Source organism: Ruditapes philippinarum, unplaced genomic scaffold (assembly GCF_026571515.1).
Source record: "Ruditapes philippinarum isolate M1 unplaced genomic scaffold, ASM2657151v2 ctg3457_1_1_1_1, whole genome shotgun sequence".
NCBI lineage: Eukaryota > Metazoa > Mollusca > Bivalvia > Venerida > Veneridae > Ruditapes > Ruditapes philippinarum.
The window spans coordinates 28,523-50,607 of NW_026856712.1; positions in this window are offsets into that span (position 1 = coordinate 28,523).

Sequence of the window (22,085 nt, forward strand, 5' to 3'; positions counted from 1 at the left end):
TATCATTCAAAACAACTATTAACATCATGCTTATTAGTCATTCTTTTTAAAGTTATGTCTTTGATTAATGTTAAAAATTATGTCTTTGATTAATGTTATAGTAAGTAATATTTTAATTTTTTGTATAAAATGTATTATGTGTGTGGTAAGTTATTAAAACGTAAGTGTTTATAAGATGTCGATTGCAAGTAACATGTACTTTTATTAATGGTTATATGTGTTATTAACTATTCATCGCACACAAGTAACATTGTAAAATTTGGCTACATTCTTGACTTTATTAGCCGATTCATGATAATTTTTCGTATCTGTGTATAATAGATATCAACAATTAGTGTTTATTAAATTGGTTTCATTTTTGAAGAATTATATGTCGAACATAAATTGCATGTACCTTTATCATTCTCCTCTTGCTGTTTTGGCTGTGTATAATTTTCAAAAAGTAGCCAGTTTAGTATTTATTATATGGGATGATGATTTTTGTCGACATCGATTTATTTGTTAGAACATCTTTCATTTACCTTTATAAAAGGGTCATGAAATATTAACTGATAAAATTTATAATCGGTAAAGTTACATTGTTTAGATAATCTACTGTCGATTCTCTGAAGAGTTAAAACATAAAATGAGCAAATTAATTCGTGCATGCGCCAATCGCTTTTAAGGTGAGATACATATCTCTTTTTAACAGGCATTTGGAAGAATTTTCCAAACAAAAACATTATAAGCGATTATAAAACTTTGTACTCTTTAATGTGCTTATCATTCAATGTGTTGATTATTAAATGTAGTGATATTTTTGAAGACTCATTGGTCGTTTACATGTTCAATGTACCTTTATCGACACTCCTCTTTTAATCGTTTATTATCTAAATATAGTGTTTATTAATGAGGATTCTTCTTGATTTCTTTTTTCGTTTTTGACAAAAACATGCCCCGTGTACATTTATCGGTGCTTATCTTTTTAAACAGACATAATCAATTACCCATCCTAGTAAACCGTGAAATTTCTTGATATATAAACCTAATTTTACCGAAAAAGAAATATCATCTAAAATATACTTAAGCCTTATATTACTCAAATATAACTGTACATATTGTACTTTTTGGCATGAAGTGTTGGTACCGTTTCGATGATAAATATGTTGACAATCCCCTAAAGTTGCGGCAAAGATAAAGTCATATCATATTCTTACAAACATTTAAAATAGTCTCTTTTTATTGCAACTCAAGCACGCTATCTGGAGATACCCTATATTAAACATGTATGCATACAGAATAAGCCCGAAATTAGACAATAGTTCAATAAAAAAATCGCATCAATAAACACTAGGTCACATGGCGACTTTCCAGCTTTATAGGTCAAGGAAAGCCTCATGTTCTCTTCCGTGCATTATTTAAGGGACGATCGGATACCTGAGTAGAGCCAGGTCGAAAGCCTACTCACAAGAAAGCTTCCAAAGTCCTTTCGGAATTCGAACCCGCAACAGTGAGTGAGATGTGATGTCAGATCAACGTCCAAAACCACTCGGCAACAAACGCAACTTCAAACGATTTCAATCACATGACAGTAACATACTAATAGTATAGTATTTTTTCAAAACGATATTTCTTGTTTAAATTAGAAAGTTGATCTGAAAAATTTAAACTACACTTTATTAATATTTGTCACAGTAGCTTAACTTTTAATATGTATTTTATTTTCAAGAAGAAAATTAATTGGAAAATAAGATTGTCTTAAATGATATTTTAAAAATGATAGTAACGTTGTTTTTTTAATTGTGTTGAAGTAACAAACTTGTGTGTAATTGTTCCAAATGTGTAAATATCTAAATAAAATTTACTTGCATTGAATCAAAGACTGAATCCCAAAAGCAACGCTCATTGCTTTTGAGGTTTTCAGAAAATTCAAATGCTGCAATGATTTGCGAGGGCAACATCTTGAATTGAACTTTTTTGAATCCAACATCATTTCAGTCAGAGCATGTGTTGAAAAAATGACAAAATACGTTTTAATAAGTTTCCATAAAGAATGCAGTATAAAGCCCATAGAATCGGAATAAGAGCTGTTGTATACATCCCATATAAAAGTCATGTTACATTAATCAATTAATGTTTTACAACGAACGGCCTCAAAGCCTTTATACGGATAGAATAGAATAGAACATTTTTTCCTGCCCAAGAAGATTATAAAGAATTCCAAACTGGAAAGTATTTCTGCTACATTCAATGCTTGAGTCCCAAGACACAATATCATTTTCATTTATTACCCCATTAGTGTTACATTAGTGCAAAACTTATTTCTGTAGGACGACGTATACTGGGAACATGAACTGCCTATCAACAAATGTATCGTTTATACACCTTTCTTAAGTCAAAAGGTTGTGAATTGATTTTTGACAAGTTATAAACAACTGAAGAGATAATTATTTTTTGTTGAAACAAGTTTTCGTGCAGCGACCTCCTCTTAACTTGCGGCGTAAGACATTCTTTACTTTCGTCAATCTCTTCAATGCTAGCTGGTTCACTATCACAACAGCTTTCACTGCACTCACACAAGTCACATGGTCGTGTAAAAAGAAAAGACATTTGTTCACTTATATGCGAGAGCATCTTCTCTGTACCCTCAATAATCGTAGTTGTATCATAGTTTGGAGACCTTTCTGTTGAAAATGTGTCAGGGTACCTGCATTCCAGAGCATGAACTTTGCTTGGCTCATTTTTGCTGGGGTTTACATATTGTGACGGTAGAGAAAGGGAAAGCAACAGAAATGTCATATTCAGATGTTCGTTCATTGGTTCATTTTGGCCGGTATTTCAAATTGTAACATGTCTGTTCGGAGCATAGCTCAGAATTATTGGAAGTATCAACTACAAATCTATTTCATAAGTGCATAGATCTCGTTTCGAGGACTGTGCACAGCGCTTACAAAGAAAATCACTTTGTCCTTCATATTTTAGTTATTCGAGCAATACATATGAATAGATATTGCAATTGTTTTAAACGATTTATAGACTTGTTTGAGTATTTACCAATTAAATATCTTTATTGGCCAAAAGCATACTAAAATTACAATTCCAAGAATAATTGTACATTCATACAATATTCTGTTTCTGGACACAAATTCTACTGCATATGTTATAAGCAATTACACAAAATATTTTTCCACTGAGCAGTATGCAGCATCCAATTATACTGCCAGTAAAAAGTTGTTTGATTCTGTGTTGATTATTTCTTAATTCAAACAATTAAAAGAGATAAAATGATATTAATTATAATAATACAAATGTATTTACATATCGTTAAAATTGAAAGCCACATTTATTAATCAATCTGCAATACAGTGAAAATCTAGATCATTGCCAACTCTATTTAACACAAGTAATTGACTGAGACCTAGCAGCATAACAATGCAGTCGTTTTAGTGTTTTGTTTAAAAATTTCGCACATTTTTTATTTAAGTTTTTTTTTAATGTGCTTTCAAATGTTTGGTTGTTTTCATTAAAGATATTCAGAGAGAAAACGGACAAAAATTCATTTCTATGAAGATAAAAATGCCAACTTAAAAAAAAAAACCACAAAAAACACATTATACCGAGAGCTAAATTGCATTTTAATTTATTACAAAATATTTGCACATTGTGTTTTTAATTCATTGATTAGGGTTGACATTAAAAGGATAGAAACAGTGACATTTTGCCAATCCAAGCTATATAATGAGTGAACAGGAGAACGTCAAATAATTTTACATCTTGCTATAATTCCTTTTTATTAGTAACTTTACATGAACGATAAATAACTCACATGGTCCTAGACAATTTCTTTAAAAATTCATCGGTAATTACCCGAAGCGTTCAATTCATAAACAGATAGGTACAGTCTTTTTATACTTTACGCATACTTATATTTTATCCGAAGCATTTTTCTAATATCAACCGTCTGTTAATCACCATTTTTACAGTCAATCATTTGAAGTATAAAAATCAATGCAGCACAACTTGACAATGACAAAATGGGCATAGTATTATAACCATTTAATTGGAAATTTAAAAGCGTTTATGTTTTACAATTAAATATTTCTAAACACCGAAATTTTTCATTTAAACATGTTTAGTATAACGCTTATATTTAGCGCATCTTTACGCTATGTTTATTTAACGCAAATGACGTCACGTCAAAATATATGCACGGCCATGATGTTACATTTTTACGGAACAGGTATGTAATAAATGATTGATATTGAATAGTCTTACCTTACAATGTTTGTTTATCATTTGTTAAATAAATATTGACGTGAGAGAATGTTCTTACACTGTCAGACATTAATTCATTTATTAAAGGACTCCATTGGAAAGTTATATGTTCTTCTGAAGATGAAAGAGGACGAAGAAACAATACACAACTTGCTGACTCTATGTCACCGTCTTCACAGTACAAGTTTCAGCTGTACAATTAAGACGATTCTGGCAAATTATATAGGATTAAAATACGTATAAAGTCTGTGCAATAAAATTGTCTGACAACTCTCCTCATGCTAATGCTAAGCCTGCGTATGGCACAAAAACCTTAAAAGACACCCTTATCAAAATTAGACCGATGTCACGCGTCAGTGATTAATCAGAACTTAACAAAAACAAAACCAAACATGATACACTTTAATATCAAAGTATCACTTTTAACTTAACATTTGCTGTTAGTGGGAACCAGAAATGTACTTTTCATCATTTAATGAAATCTGCACAGTTTATTTAAAGGCTAACTAAATGTTTTTGTGAAATAGAAAATTGCTAAACAGGTATTTAAAATGGTCGTTGACACCCCAAATGTATATGTTTCTATCGTAAATAGGCTAGTGTATGCCATTGTTAAAGTATATCAGTATTCATCATGATCAATAAGATAATTGAATATTACCATTGTATTTGACCGTAGTTACCGAGTCGATTCTGTTTTATCTAATAGTCACGCAAAGGAATACCTAAGTCATTAACCAAATGTTTTTTGTTTTGTTTTATTTCTTACTTATTTAATTTGTGTGATTGTAAATATAATAAATTGGATGAGAGATAACACTCATTGCCATATTACCAGCTAGAATAAATGGAAATATAAATAACAAGATCAACAAGGAAGGTTGTCATTTAATGAACGCATCCCGTACACGACTCAGCAACACATGAACATAAAAACAAGAAAATAAGTTAAAAAAATAAATGCAAAAATATGAGATGTTGTTTCTATAATTGTTCTGTACATTTTTTAAATTACATAATGGTTTATCACAACTTTCCTAAAGTAGTTTCTAAAATCAAATAATGAAATAATAATAGATAATTGAAATGGAAGCCGTAAAAGATTGTTTGAAACCACTAATTCTGTTCCTATTTCGCTATTTTCATAACAAAGCTTGATACAAAAAGAACTTTTTATTATCATTTGTTGTGATTAATGACAAACATTTGTCTTATACAATAGTTAATTATAATTTGCTCTTTTATTTTCTATCTTTTATTTTAAGAAATAGTTAACTTTTCTAAGCCAACGTTTCGATTTTTGAATTTAAAGTATCTGGTTGCAAAACATATTGAATCTTATATTTATGAATTAATTAGAATTGTCTTATCTGTAAATTACAGCCAGATAGCCTATATGTAACATCTGGACCATTATAGAGCAATAATCTGTATTAAACAACAGTATAATTTACCCTTATTAAACTCAACCACTCTAAAGCAATATTTTTAGCAACACCAGCAGCAAAATAGCTTAGTCTCAGTAAGGCAGTTGTTCTGTACAGGTTGCACTGTCTTCAAAAGAAGAGAAATACAAAAAGAATTTGTCGTACAGAATAACCTACTGTGTGAAAAATTGAACTTACCCAATTATTTTAAGTCACATTATGACTGTGATCGAGAAGAAAAAGAAGAAAATCATGTAGATATGTCTTAAAAATAATTGTAACTCTGTTGAGTTTAATGTCCTATATGCCATTAAAATGTAAGAACAGAAATACATTGGTTAACAAATAAAGGCATGACGTTTTTGAAAAAAAATCCTTACTCCTACAGCACAGCACAAACAAATTGAACGAGTTGAGTCCAAGCTAGAAACATTGATCTTTACAACTGATCAATGCTGTCTTGTAAAAAGACACCTTAATACTTTTAATGACAAGAAATTTTCTCTTCTGGTAATGACGATTTCCACGCTTTGGTGATTTAGCTTAAGTGCATGCACCACAACCAACCACCAAAAACTGCATGCGAAATGGGCAAACAAATGTATTGTTCCACAATATCAAGACTTCCACAGCGCAGCACAAACAAATTGAACGAGTTGGGTCCAAGCCAGAAACATTTTGTGTGTAAACATTGATCTTTACCACTGATCAATGCCGGCTTGTAAAAAAGACACCTTAATACTTTTAATGAGAAATGGATTTTCTCTTCTGGTAATGACGATTTCCACGCTTTGGTAATATAGCTTAAGTACATGCACCACAACCAACCACCATAAGCTGCATGCAAAATGGGCAAATCCAGTATTTTCCCACGATATCAAGACAAGAAACACAATATGTCATTTTAGTTGATTTAATTTAAATGTCTCCTTGAGTTAATAGAGTAGCAATTAAACTTAACTGTGTAAATCTTTTTTTATATGATCAAACACCAGTAACACCATCATGTTATGCGTTCCTACAATTCATTTTGCATGATATATATCAAATGCATTTTTGTAATACTTTTATAACTACTTTCTTGATTCATAATACAGTACAAAAATGTCTGTTTTACTGTTAGTTTTATTTAACCAATTAGATTCAAACACTACCAGTTTTCTACACTTACTTTTCTCAATATGTAATATGTTTTACTTTGTTAGATGTGTAAATGCCATTTAAAGGGACGCAATGCAATAATTGCATGAAATTTATATTTGAAGAGTTAGTTATTCGTAAAACATGTATGTATTAATAAAAAATATGAACGTCTTATATTTCGTTTCGTTTAACGAGAAAAAGTAAATATTGTTAACTTTAATAAAAGCACTTTGTAACTGATATTACGGCTGACGTGCACATTTACATTTATGATCTTACAACTGCGCCATAGAATGTATTCTTGGGCTAAGTGGTCTAGCACTTGGTTACTTTTACACTTGCTGGAGTTCAAATCCCAGCCATAGCGGGATTTTTTATGCAAAATGTTGTAAGGCGTGATATTATGGTTCAGTATAAAAACATTTCTAGAAATTGCGAATGAAATTACAAATAAACGACATGAGACCGTTTTTTTAGAAGACAAGATTTTATACGAATAAAGGCGAAGTTATTTAAATAACTGCAAGACATTTCAATCGATTAGATGCTGAGGATGCTATGGAATATGGCGTATTGACATCGCCGCTAATCCTGGTTGTCGCTCTTTCTAAGAAAGAGATAGTTATCGATAAAACAAAAAGTTTCAAAGTTTTCAAAGTTTATTTCAATCAAAACCATTAGGCTTAAAAGCCCATGAGGCATACATATACAAAACTTTATGACGAACAGTTTATACATTTAACAATAATTTCATTTTAACAATATATCTTGCAAACAAAGTTTACTTTGGAGAAGGTTTTTTCAACCTTATTCACCCTTACCAATTGTGACATATTTCGAACTAAATTTCATGTTACCTCTTTCCAGTTTTAAAGTCAACCTTTTAACGAAACGAAACATAAAGGCGACTGACTGGAGTGAACATAATACTAAGATAAACTACATGACCAATGTACTTGTCTGTGTTATAAGACCATTGTGCTACATATGAAAGACAACTTAACACAATACACATTAATATCCATTATATAGATACAGCACCAAAAGTGATAATGCATTCGATAAATTAAAACTTTACATGATTAACAATCTAGATAAATATTTGTATAACATATACCTTATTTCAATTACCATATAATATTTCGTTACGTTTTTTTAAAAGCAGTATGTATGAAAGTTCCAAGCATTCTTACTATCATCTGGTTTTCGTTATTCATCAGTTCTATAAATTTGTACATATTTGGCCGTCGCCAATATTTTTGATAATATATATTTATGTCTAAGTTCATCGTACAACTTGCATTCAATAATAAAATGATACTCGTCTTCTAAGACGTTACAAAAGTTACATAATCTTTCATTTTACTGGTATATTCGCCGGTCTTGACCAACGACCTGCTTCTATTTGCAGTCTATGTGACGAAACTCTTAATCTAACAAAAGATTGACAAAATTTACTATTTGTAAAGTGTTCTAAGTAAGGTTGAAATCTAAAATTTGAAATAGTTTCGATAAAACAATGCTCTACTAGAACTTTCTAATCTATCATGCCAATTCTGCTTGAACTGATCGTGTAATCTTTGTTTAGCTAATGACAAAAATAAATTACTATTACCAACATTTTGTTGCAACCATACATCATAAAATCCAAGTGTACAAAATAAGTTTTTTACTAAAGAGCACCAATTTACTTTACTCGGTGCATTTTCTAAATCATTTTTGAGCATATTATATACCAAAGACACATATTTATTTTCTTCTGTATGTACAACTTTGACCCAATATTTTATTATGTTATAATAGTGTATTGTCTTAAAACTAAAATCTACCTAGTTCACCGTAAAATAAAATCATTTTGTGTGGTCTTTTTTCACTCCAAGTACTTTCTTGCAAAACTGTAAATGTACCCTTTCTATTGTCAAATTTTTAGCAAAACCACACACTTCACTTCCATAATTTAGAATAGGAGCTACTAATTTATCAAATAAATCAAATTTATGCTTAGGAGTTATATATGTGAATTTATACAAATATTTGTTTAACTTAAAAATAGCTTTTTGAGCTTGTCCAGCTAGTGTACTTTGTGCTGTAGATAAAGATCCACCACTTGTAAAAACAATACCTAAATAAGTAAACTTACTAACTATTTCAATTTCTTCATCGTCGCAATAAAATTTAAGATTTCTAGGAATGGTTCCACCTCGTCTAAATATCATTACTTTTGTTTTTGTTGTGTTTACTTTCATTTTCCAAGTTTTACAATAATCTGCTAATAAATTTATATTCTGTTGCAATTCTTCTGCAGAGTTACCAAAAATTACAATGTCATCTGCATATAGTAATATATATATTTTAAAACATGCAAACATCTATTCCCTGTGATCCACTGTGGATGTAAATATCTTCTAAGTCATTGATACAAAGTGAAAAGAGGAAGGGAGATAAGCATTCCCCTTGTCTAACGCCAAGCATGCATGGGAAATCACTACTTAATTTATTCATATATTTTACTCTTGACTTAACTGATTGATACATAGACTTCATGATATTTAAAATATTTCCTCTAAGACCTAATTTTATTAATTTGTACCACAAATTCTCTCTAACCACATAATCAAAAGCTTTAGAAAAATCGACAAATAAAGCAAACAATTGTTTTCCTTGATTTAAAACATGATTAATTAGACTATTTAACACAAAAAACATTATCTACTGTACTCATTTTTGACCGGAACCCAGCCTGAGCTTCAACATATACATTATAATTTCAGCCCAATTCTTTAATCTATTGTTAAGTACATGCGTAAAAAAGTTTACCCAGACAGCTCAATAGTGTAATGCCACGGTAATTATCTACAATATTAGCATTACCTTTTTTATATAAAGGGATAATGAGCCCTCTGACCAAGTCTCGGGAAAATATCCGATATCAAATATTTTATTAAAAAGCTTATGTAATACAGGCACTAATACAGTTTTACCATTCGTAAAAAAATCATTTAACAAATAATCTGGACCACTAGACTTATTATTCTTTAACTGTTTTATAGCATGATTTATTTCATCATATGAAAAATTGTTGTTTAATTCCTCAAACATAACATTAAACTCATTATTCTCATAACGTTCTATGAAATGTATGACATCCTCATCTGGAACAAAAAATCTACTGTCAGGATTATTTTTTGCCTTAAAATACATTTCAAAGGATGACAAAGATAAATTTGTAGTTTTAACACATGCAGTTTCTTTCAGCATGTTCCAATATAGGCGTGCATTTTCAAACCTAGCATTAACAAGTTTAGATGTTTTTTCTTTATCATCATTGAAACGACATTTTCTAACAGTACTCTTATATATTGACCGTGCTTGTACCATATTTATTCTATTTAAATCACACGGGTCATTTCTATATCTATTCAATAAGTTTAAAAATACATTTTTCTTTTCAACACATTCATATCATACACGGGCTATTATTTACTAACTAGGAATGCTTTCACAACCTTTCATAACAGTTTTTTTAAATAATGGCGATGCAACTTTATCAATAATATTTTGAAAATTTTGTAAAACAATCATCAATATCTTGTTTTGTAGAACATAATGTGATATCATTTGACAACGAATCAAAACAATTGACATATCAACACTAGACAATTTCTTCAACAAACTGTGACTTATAATCATTATTCCAAACATAGCGAAAATTTACACATTCTTCATCATTCTCAGAAGTGTCACTGTTATGAACAACTATTCTCGATCTATCTAAATTAAAACGTACAGCTTACAAGACAGTGATCTGATAATATATTTTGGTATATCTATCTCAAATTCATTTATATTACAGAAAATTTCGGGTTTACACAAAACATAGTCTATAAGGCTACAACCACGATTGTTAACAAACGTATATTTTCCTATATGTAAATCATTACCCCTTCTGCCGTTTTACTATACGTAGACCTGACTGTTTGCAAAAATCTAGTAATTGAATGCCATTATTATTAACATGGCCAGCATCTTGAGAAAAAACGTTCAATTTCATTATCACATATATAATCTTCAGGGAGCATATGTAACATATTTAAATGTACGTCATTATCGTTTGTAACAAAGTCCGGTAATAATGACGTGCGTGCATTGTAATCGCCAAATAATGCATAATAACAATTGTTATTTGAGTTATTTTCTACATCAATAAGTGAATCTGTTATTCTGTCAAATATATTATTTTCAACCATAGCTTGCCTACTACTGTCATCCGGTAGAACATAACATAAGCACAAGTAAAAGTACGTCACTCAGTTGAACAAAGTAACCAGAACCCTTTTGTCCCTGTGTTTTATTTATATTTCTAGTTCATCATCTACTTCTCAATGTCATAAAGTTTCTTACGATTCGTCTGAAGATGTAACTTTAAATTAAACTACATGAATAATTGTTTCGCTATTAAAAATTCTGCTACCGACAATATGAAGTCACTTCGGCGGGTCATTTCTTTGCTGTGGCACAGTATTTCTTTTCGTATTTACAGATTTGTAATATTAAACTGTTCTGATGTCACTTGATTATGGAATCAAAACCTAACCTAAAATTGTGTTTGAAAGTGACTCTAGCTCATTCAATGTCTTTGAAGTCACATAAAGTTGGTAACGTCATTTTGCACTTACTGCTCTCATTCACTCCATTCATTCGTCCCCATTATGGAAAATAACTCTTAGTACAAAGGCGACCCAAAAATGAATAATGACCTTCAACTTGCCATTATGGCATTGAAATATCCTTAATTTTATTATTGTTTGTAATATTGATATTAATTTTGTTTATCATTTTCTGTTTGTGCTTAGAAGTATTTTATTGAACGCAATAACACTTAATTATTTAACGGACAACACAACTCTACCGAATTTATTACACGCCGCGTGCATGCGCCGTCTAGTAGATTTGCATTTGTCCATACAGCAATGGGGAAAATTTTAGACTTGATTTTGTGTATTTTTTTTTGTTTAATCAAAATCACACTGTTTTCAAATTTTCTACTAAAATAGTTTTTCTGATGTCAACATGTCACAGAGCTTTTAGGGATTAGAATAAACGTTTAACTGAAGTGATAGTGACATGTTTGAATATCATATTCTTTTGATCATTACCTTATTTTATTTACATATTAAATAACGTGCCAATGAGCCAGTCTATAGTCGATCGTTCCAAACTTAACTGTTGAGAGAGGTAACGACTGAGTCAGTGTCACCCACTTCATTTGCTCCGCCTGAAGTTAGGCTCCGATTTAAATTGTCGCCAAATTTAATGTGATGCTCCGTATGCTATCATTAAGTCTTCGTTGACGGGGCGGAACTTTGATCAATATCACTTGTCGAATCATTAAATTACAGGTTACAAAGCCAAAACCACGCCAACTATCAGAGAAGCGGTTCTCCCTCAATCGTAAGAGAGTAAGCCAAACTCTGCGCACCGGTTACGCTACGGTCAATAAGGGGAGATCACTGCAGAACAATTGGTCCTCAAAATCATTCGAACATTATGCAAATCGAACCAATATTTAAATGGACATATTCTCGGCACATATTGTCTTGAATTTATTACCGAGTATATTAATCATTTCAATTTTACTTGTTGCTTCGACCAGACGTTTCAATCTATGTCGCAACAGACAAATATTTCAGAATTTGAGACATGGCAATACTTTGTGAATTTATGTATTAGGTTCTTCTTTTTCACAAAAATATGAAACTTAATAACTAAACAACGAGCACATACCAAGAACACGATGATCAAATTGATTTGTGCTTCGGATATTCAACTACAATAGAGAACGATTGTCAATGTTGATTGACTGTTCACATCATTTAGCGGCGTCTTTGATGTGCAGCTTGCTTGATTACTTATATACAGTTCCCTTTATGTTCTATATATAGAAGAAATCAGACAATGCTCACATTGTTTCCCTATCACTTTATTATAAGAATATTTTGAAAGTTTTATCGCTTTTATGTGCTGCATTTTTTCGACTCTGTAAAAAAGGTACTGCATGGCTGTAAAGGAACGTATATGTCTACATTAGAACAAATGGATATACATATATCAATCACATCACAATTAAAACTACCATACAATGTTCAGGATTTTTTTCAACCTGAAAACATTAACTCTAACAGGACCGATGGTATATTCGTCTAACGAATACTGCATGGTCGCCTGCGTAAAACCCCTTTTTCTACATGTAAACCTTTCACTAGACACCTGAAATGTAAAGGGAAAAAACAAGTTCCAATATGACATAATGATATTTCAGCGTTGTCTCCCTTCTCATAAATAGAGAATTACATGCTACTGTCTTTTGATATCAATTTTATCAGGCGAGGCTGATATGGGCTAGAAAGGGACGAGGCTTGCCGGACCCTTACTGCCAATATCATCCGAGTGTGATAAAATTGATATCAATAGACAGTAGCATGTTTTTCTATTTATTATGTATTATATAAAAATGTCAAAATTACAAAATAATCTACTTTCAAACAGAGAATTTCGTAGAAAGGGGCATTTGTGTTCAAAGAAATAATTCTTAAAAACACATTCCTCCGATCCTGAAACTTAGAATTTGTAAATGGCTGCCATTTTTTCTTTTGACTCGAGAATAATTCCTGTTATAATAGCTACAGCAGAATGTAATACGATAAGATTCTTACCTTTAAACATCGATCAGATTCCGAATAATCACATAAATTTTACTGCACTTTTTTCCTTGAATTGTCAAATTCAAAAGTTCACGATAATTTCACTCAAAGAAAAGTCAAATCGGCAATCAAACACAAGCTACACAAACATGCGTCTGATTTTTTGAACAAAACAATTTATTCACTTAAATCATAAACTGGCAAAATAAAGTAAACATTTACAATTTCTTAAAGAAAATTGAATGAATGAATGAATGAATAAATTAATTAATTAATTAATTAATTAATTAATATTTTAATACTAAAATTTCTTGAACGAGAGAGGCTCGCAAGATATGATTTTATTTCACGAGTTCAATCAATTCAATATTCAACTACACATCTAAAACAAGTATTGTTTTCAGTTAAACAAGAGTCATTTCTTGTTTATTTACGGTGACACAGAGATGACATGTGTGTGTTTTTATTCATCTTGAGAAAGTTACCTAGTGTTCATAGTTAACTATGTTGTGAGCACGAGTTTTGATGTCGTGAGCACGAGTAAGTAAATGGTGCACACATGATAATGAGGTATTGTGCAGAAGATACTATGTCGTGTGTTGATCAATAAATTCAGTATCAAACCTTCATTCATTCCATATCTTTTTGATATAGCAAATCTTATATCAAGCATTAGACGAAATCTTTTAATTTATTTATGCAGTTTATTATAAGGGAGACAAACCTGCAATGTCATAATTTTCATATTGATACTTTTTGTCTCCTTTTATCAGTAAGGCATGTAGTGAAATGGTTATGATTTTATGACTTTGTTTTGAGTTAATTATCATCATAATGTTTAGTTTGAAAACGTTGAGAATTGGTCTTAAAAAGTTAATGAATTAACCCTGCCAACATTTTAACATTTAAATTTGATTCGTTGATATTTGCTCAGTCGTTAAATTGTGATAAAATGAGATCATACCTTAACAGATAGTTAAATTCATATTAAACGTTATATATTGACCATTTGTGATTGTGATAGAGAAACACATAAACTCTCACAAGTTTCTAAGAAATTACTTCACAATGCAAGTCCAGGCTGAAACTGACAACTCTCGAGTTAGGCAATATCATCTTTTTTGTGGACAGGCAACTGTTAACTAAATCTGAAGATATCTCACAACTTAAAATTGAAATAAAGTATACACTTACACAAAAGACTGTATTTGTAATTAATTATTGCAATAAACAAAGTTATCTGTTTGCAATGATTAAGCGGGATATATTGTTGTCGTTTCTGGTTGTCTTTTTGTTGTTGCCATAAACTACTGGCATGCTCATGTCCCGTGATACGAGTGTGTCGATCGAATTCGGATGCATGATGTTTTCAAGTTATAAAATGTACCAGTAGAGAAACTGATGTGCTTTTACCACGACTTTTTTAATATGTTGTATGATACAGTTTCAATTTAAAACATGTTTATTTACATGCCGGGATGGGAAAAGCCTTTAACTCTATAACAGCCTATTTTACATTTTATTTACATAGCGGAGACTTTGCAACAGTAAGTTTAGATTTACTAGCATGCTCGCCTTTTGTGCAAGCATTTGCGGGTTCGATACTTGGATAAACATTATTTTTATTGTAAACATATTATTATAGTAACACTACACATATCTTATTAATGAATAAAAGATACAGAATATGTATTTTATTTCTTCTAATATGTCTTACAACGCTTTTCAACAGCATTTCTTTTATATAGCGGCGGGAAAATACTGAGTACCCCAAACCTTTTATATTACAGCAAGAAAAATAACCAAACAGGTATGCACCTCTATTCCCTATTCTCCGCAAATAATCGCCAAATTCTTCACATAAATCAGAGATGAATGACGAATGAACCCGCGATATACACGTGTTTATTCGTGCAGGATAAGAAAAATAATGCATAAACGATAGCACAAAAATGAAACTAAACTAAAACGGAGCGAGTTTTGTGTATATTGGATTTTTAATTTAATTGCCATGGTGTATAACTTATGTATAAAATATTTTATAACAGACAATCGTCTGCTAAACCAACTGACCAGGGGAAGTAACTGTTGCTAGGGGTTTTCGGATACACTACACTTTTTGTAGCAGCGGTTACCTCCCCTGACCAGTACAGAAAAGTACAGAGAAAGGACAGAAAAGTTTGTGGTTAATAAATAACTTAGTCAGTACTGAAAAACGCACATTTTTAAAGAATAAAATATAACACGGCTATAGAAGATCCTAAAGTTCAATTTCAACTTTGCGAATTGATCGAAATCTGTAGGGTTTCATAATTAAGGAGTCAATATTTAATGTTACACAGGCGTATCAATTTGATTAAAGTTCCATTATTTGCATATCATCTTCTCCACATAAGATTAATGATTGTCAGTTCACACTATTACAAAAACCATAATAGTTCACTGTCCAAGAGCAAGAATTCTAGCATGAATTTTGACAGTATAATGACCCTTGTGAACAAAGAACAGTACTGGACGACTTGAACCTTATTATTTTTCGTAGATACTGCGTGTCAATTTCCATGGCCCATATATTTTACTTTGATTGAATTATGACCCTTTGTAAACTTAGAACATTCCTGGTTCCTTGTTTCCCGGACATACCAGTACCGATTGTCCGCAAGAAAACTACATATATTTACGCTATTATCTACGTTACGTCTTACCGCGCTATTTTGACGTCAACGTCACTTCTGACGTATGTTGTTATTGTTTATATATTACTGTTGAGATTTTGTACACAATTGAATCGAGAGTCAAATACAGATCGAACCTACACAACGCCTTTGTATTTATTACTTAAATTTATACGGAAACCACTTCCACATTGGTGCCGTTTGTAAGCTATTGACTAATCATAATCTTACAGGAAGCTTATTTCAAACAAGAGAAGGTACATCGCAGAAATTTCAGAGAAAAAAATTAGCCGCAAATTGATCAAAATGAGGAAATAGTCGTCGCTTAGAATTTCTTCACTCATAGATTATCTGACAGACAAAAGCTACGATAATTAAAGGACTGAATGAAAAAGATCATTAATCATTGTAAGACGATATTGAAACAGAAAATCGTGGAAAGTGAAAGAATATTCATACGATTTGGATTCTGAGGATTCAAAAATTAAGCGAGACTTACCGGAAGCATACTCAAGACTTTACAGAACAATAGTTCCGTTGATAAGAAGAAAACCCTATTGGTACCCGCGACATACGAGTTCGAGTACATTTGCCGAGCAACATTAAAACTTCCAAAACTTACCATACCTAATTTCTGCACGGAGATCTTACCAACTTGGCAGAACTTTCTTGGGACTCTTATGAGTCATCTATTCATACTGAATTGGTAACGTTATCGGACGTTCAGAAGTTCAACTTTTTAACCTTTTGGGCGAAAATTATTTTTTTTTCTCTGGTTCAAGGTATAGCAGCACGGGTGTATAGACGGGTTTCCTTTGACGAATGCGAACTGATTCAAAGGCAGTGAGTCTATTAAGGGAGCGTTCGGACAACCACAGAAGATAATTCATAGATACATTTTGCAGTCCTTGCCTTTGAACTTCAAGACTAACAACAATGTTAGTAAGTTTACAATGCTTTTTTATTGATAAATGGGAAACTTTTATTCAGAGTGTTTTAGAATCACTGGGCAGTCACAGAGAATCTTACGGTAAGCTTAGCTTATTAATACCAATCAATCTTAGAGAAGTTACCAGGCATAATGAAAGCAAAATATAGGCACTTCGTGAAACATCGCAGGTTGGTAAACGGGAATTACAAGAGTTAGGTAGCTATCTGTAAAGAAAGAAAATTTCTTTCATGAAGCAGGATTTCTACTAGTGATATTATCAACCGTGAACCTATGTCCATATTCCCACAGCATCATTTCTTTACTTGGAACCAGACAAAAGTACAAATGAACGTAAAATACGTTAAGAAAGACGCAATTCGGAAAACTTTTCAAGAAAGTTTGTCCTTTTTTAGGATGAACATTCCCAAACGATGTGCAGGAAAGGTTACATCTTATGATCTCGCGTATAGACATTGTAAAAGAGACACATTTTGTGTTAACTGTTTACCGGAACATCGAAGTTATTCGGCAGGTCGCTTCAACCCAAATGAGGTCGTCACTGTCGCGCCAAACATTTTTCATTTCGAGTATCTGTGAACAAATCTGTCTAAGCAATTCAGACTCAAAGTGAATCCAAATGCCGCAGTTTCACCATACCAGCTTACTTCCTGTGTTTTTCAAATCAACCCGAGGCTGCAATTCTACACTCTACCACTGAGCTAAGACATGGACGTTCTTCTGAGACAGCCGTTGCACAGATATGTTTTAACAGCGTTTCATTGGAAACAAATCTTCTTTTGCATGAGGGAGCTCAGCGTTCTTTTATCACTGAAGAATTAAGCGGAGAAAATACAAATTAAAGCAGACCGCGAAAGTGAAGTCGTTTCATTTAGCATCTTTTGGCTGATACTAGCCAAAGAGTACGACACATGAGGAATGTTGTATACAACCTTATTACAGACGACAATGAGAAAAATATGCATTGATGTTTTGATGTTCCCAAAGATAGCCGTTACCGCTGCGAACATTAATCAAGAATATTTCAGCCCTCCCATACTTCGCATGGTTTAAAGCTAGCTCATCCAGTTACAAATGACCAGAAATTTTCGAGCATCTCGTTTCTTGATTGGAGCAGATTCATATTGGAAAATTGTTTCAAGATAAGGTAGTCCGAGGGAATGGCGTCCAACAGCGGTGCAGTCGAGACCTTGGATATTCTTATATCCGGTCCACTTCGGTTTCCAACTTTCAAGCGTCAAGACACACCAAAAACTTCCGGTTTCTACACTTACAGCGTTCCACATCCCAACAGCCTCCAGTTCCCGCACAAGAAAACTGTCCACCCATTTGTTTGAACTTTCTAACGTCCTCCCCAGATTCCCTTTGATATTGAGAGATTTGGAAGCTTGAGTCTCTTGTATATCATCAAGAAGAAGAGAACCCCTTGAGGCGTACATACCTTAGAAAACTTACCAACGTATTCAATCACCTACAATAACGGACGTTACACAGCCAAACTGCCTTTGGAAAGAAAGATCCGCTTATTCTTTACCAAAACGATCTTATGACATCACCAAGAACGCCACTCGAACAACGTAATTCAGCGCTCTTAGTCAAGATACCTAGTAGTCTACAAACGCTTATGGCAGAAATAATCCACATTATCAAGAAAGAGGTTTTATTGAGACGTAGAACATGGTATTCACACCCAACACAAGATACATTACATCCCACCACGCGTTCAAGATAAGACTCAGTCACAACCAACCGATAGCATCGTATATGATTGTAGTTGTCATCAGTCCACGTAACCAACAAGCTTAAATGGGACCTGTTTTGAAGTTTACGCCACCAGAGCTTAAACGGATCTCACTCAAATTCTTATCCGTTTTCGGCTACATAGATATGCTGTTTACTACCGACATAGAGAAGGCTTTTCTACAAATACAGCTTGCAGAAGAAGACAAGAGATGTAACAAGATTTCTTTGGTTAAGTGACCCCAAAAAATCTCGACAGTACTTTGATCACCTACAGGTTATAAGCAGTTCTGTTTGGCTTGCAACATGTTCCCCGTTCATTCTTAATGCAACGATTTTAAAACATCTAGCAAGTAACAGTGATGTATGGGTCAGTAGTATCTTTAAGAAGAAGATTTGTACGTGGACAAAACGTTTTGTCAAGCTTTGAAGATGAAAATCAGGCACTTTTGCTTACTTCCATTGATTCACGAAAGCTTATGTCGTCTGCAAACTTTAACACTTACGCTCTTGGAATTCAAATAGCCAGAAACTACGAAATTTAGCCCTAAACTACGACTTACAAGATAGAGATAAAATCACAAAAGATACTTGGAATGCGATGGAATACAGAAACAGATATGTTTGACTTTCCAACAAACCTATATACCAGTCACAGATTCTACAACGAAACGAGAAATCTTGCGACAGACGTCAAAAAAATGTTTCGATCCTCTTGGTCTACTTAGTCCGGTTACGGTACGTGCTAAGATTATATTGCAACAAATTTGGAAGAAAAGTTATCGATTGGGATACTCCACTTCCAGCAAATATAAAAAGAGGTGGAAAAAATCTTGCTGCAGATTTGACTACACTATCCACCAACTCAATACAGACGTTGCTATTTTCCCGCAGCAGACGAGAAAATTAGACAAGCAGACGACCATTCACATACTACCTTACACGTGTTTTGTAGATGCTAGCCAGTCATCATATGGAGCTGCAGCTTACCTTTCCAATGGTCAAAATTCATCACTAATTATGGCAAAGAATCGTGTGGCACCTCTTTAAAAACTTACGTTACCCCGACTAGAATTAATGGCAGCTGTAATAGATGCTCGACTTTTTAAGCCACATAAAGAAGACATTAAAACACACAAATTTCTATCTTTGGTCAGACAGTCAGATTGTTTTACATTGGTTAGAAACAGTTAAAACTTTACCCCGCTTCGTGAGGAACAGAGTCGAAGAAAATACAAAAACTGACCGGGGGGACCGGAAATGGCAATACTGTCCAACCAACTTTAACCCAGCAGAATTTACTTACCCCGTGGTATAACAGCGACCCAGTTTGTATCAATAACAGCCTTTGGCAATATGGACCATCCTGGATCAACAATCAATTAAAATGGCCTACATCGGGAATCCAAAAGATGCAACAGTGCTCACAGCCTTCCTTATATGAACACTTCCGGTCATGAAACCAATACTTCCGGTCCAGACCCTAGCACTATCAGTACTGTTCCACAACTTTAGCGAGCAAGGCATTCATAGAGTTATTGATATTGACAGATTCGGTTCATACCAGAAACTATTACGTGTTACTACATATGTGATGAAATTCATACAAAACAGCAAAAGTTCTAAAAAGAGACTCGAACCCCTGTCCCCCAATGAATTACTTCAAGCTGAGAAATTATGGCTAATAGACTGTCAGGTCCCAGTACTTATCCAGCAGAGATCAGCAACATGAGATCAAGTAAATCCCGCTCACAGCTTGTCAAACAACTTCGACTATTTTTAGAGTAACGATGGCGGAATCCGTTGCGGAGTCGAATTCACAATGCCCCACTGGTCGAGAGTTCGAAATCCCTTACCTGTTACCATCAAAAACATAAGTTGACCCGTTTGATTGTACTTTATTACCATCAAAAATTACTACATGCTGGAGTAAATTCTACAATTACTTATATACGACAGAAGTATTGGATACCTGCCATTCGTCAATGTGTAAAGACAATTCTTCGCAAATGTGTCACTTGTCGGAAGGTAGTTGGCCAAGCATACTCACCCCCAGATCCTCCTCCGTTACCCAGATATCGAGTAGAAGATACAGTGCCATTTACAGTGACAGGTGTAGACTTTACAGGCGCACTTTATGTCAGAACTAAAGACGGAATGGAATCAAAAGCATATATTTGTTTATTTACGTGTGCTTCCACACGAGCGGTGCACTTAGAACTCGTGCCAGATTTGACCAGAAGACTCCTTTCTACAAGCATTTTAGAAGATTCAGCAGCCGAAAATCTTTACCACATGCATCATGATCTCTGATAATGCTTCAACATTTATGGCTGCATCCAACCATATAACACGTTTGTTCGAGTCCGACATGTACATGACACACTTACCAGTCATGGTACCACATGGAAATTCATTCCTAAGCGTGCATCCCTTGGTATGGAGGATGGTGGAAAGCTGATTGGACTCACAAAGACAGCACTCAAGAAACCCTGGGCCGTACCTACGTTACATACGACTCTTTGCAGACTGTCATAACCGAGATAGAAGCCGTAATGAATGACCGATCCGTTAACATATGTCTCATCCGGCAATCGCCCAGAACCAGAACCATTAACACCATCCATCTTTTATATGGTAGACGCATTACTACATTACCGTATCCTGACACTGTTGATGAAACGGACCTAATTTGAGCCTTGGGAAAAAACAGAACATTATACAACGTGCCAAAGTTCAGATTAAAATCATAGAAGACTTCCGTAAGAGATGGAGACATGATTACCTAACTTGCTCTTCGTGAACAACATCGTACTTCCGGGAAAAAAATAAACAATCCATATCAGTTGGTGACGTAGTACAAGTTCACGATGACATACCACGTGCACAATGGAAATTGGCGGTCGTTGAACAACTCGTGCACGGGAGAGATGGACTTGTTCGGTCGGCGAAAATTAGAACAGACAGTGGTGTTACCAATAGACCGATAGTGAAACTTTTTCCTTTGGAAGTTACAGAACTTTAACTATGAAATAATATTCATGCATAGTGACACTTCAAAAGACTGTATTAATAACGATAATAACCATAATATTTTTGACAAATGAATGCATTAAAGACGATACTTACTTATTTAAATTACTCTTTGATATTGCTGATAAGTTATTTCTGAACATACTGCTTAAATATTCTTAAA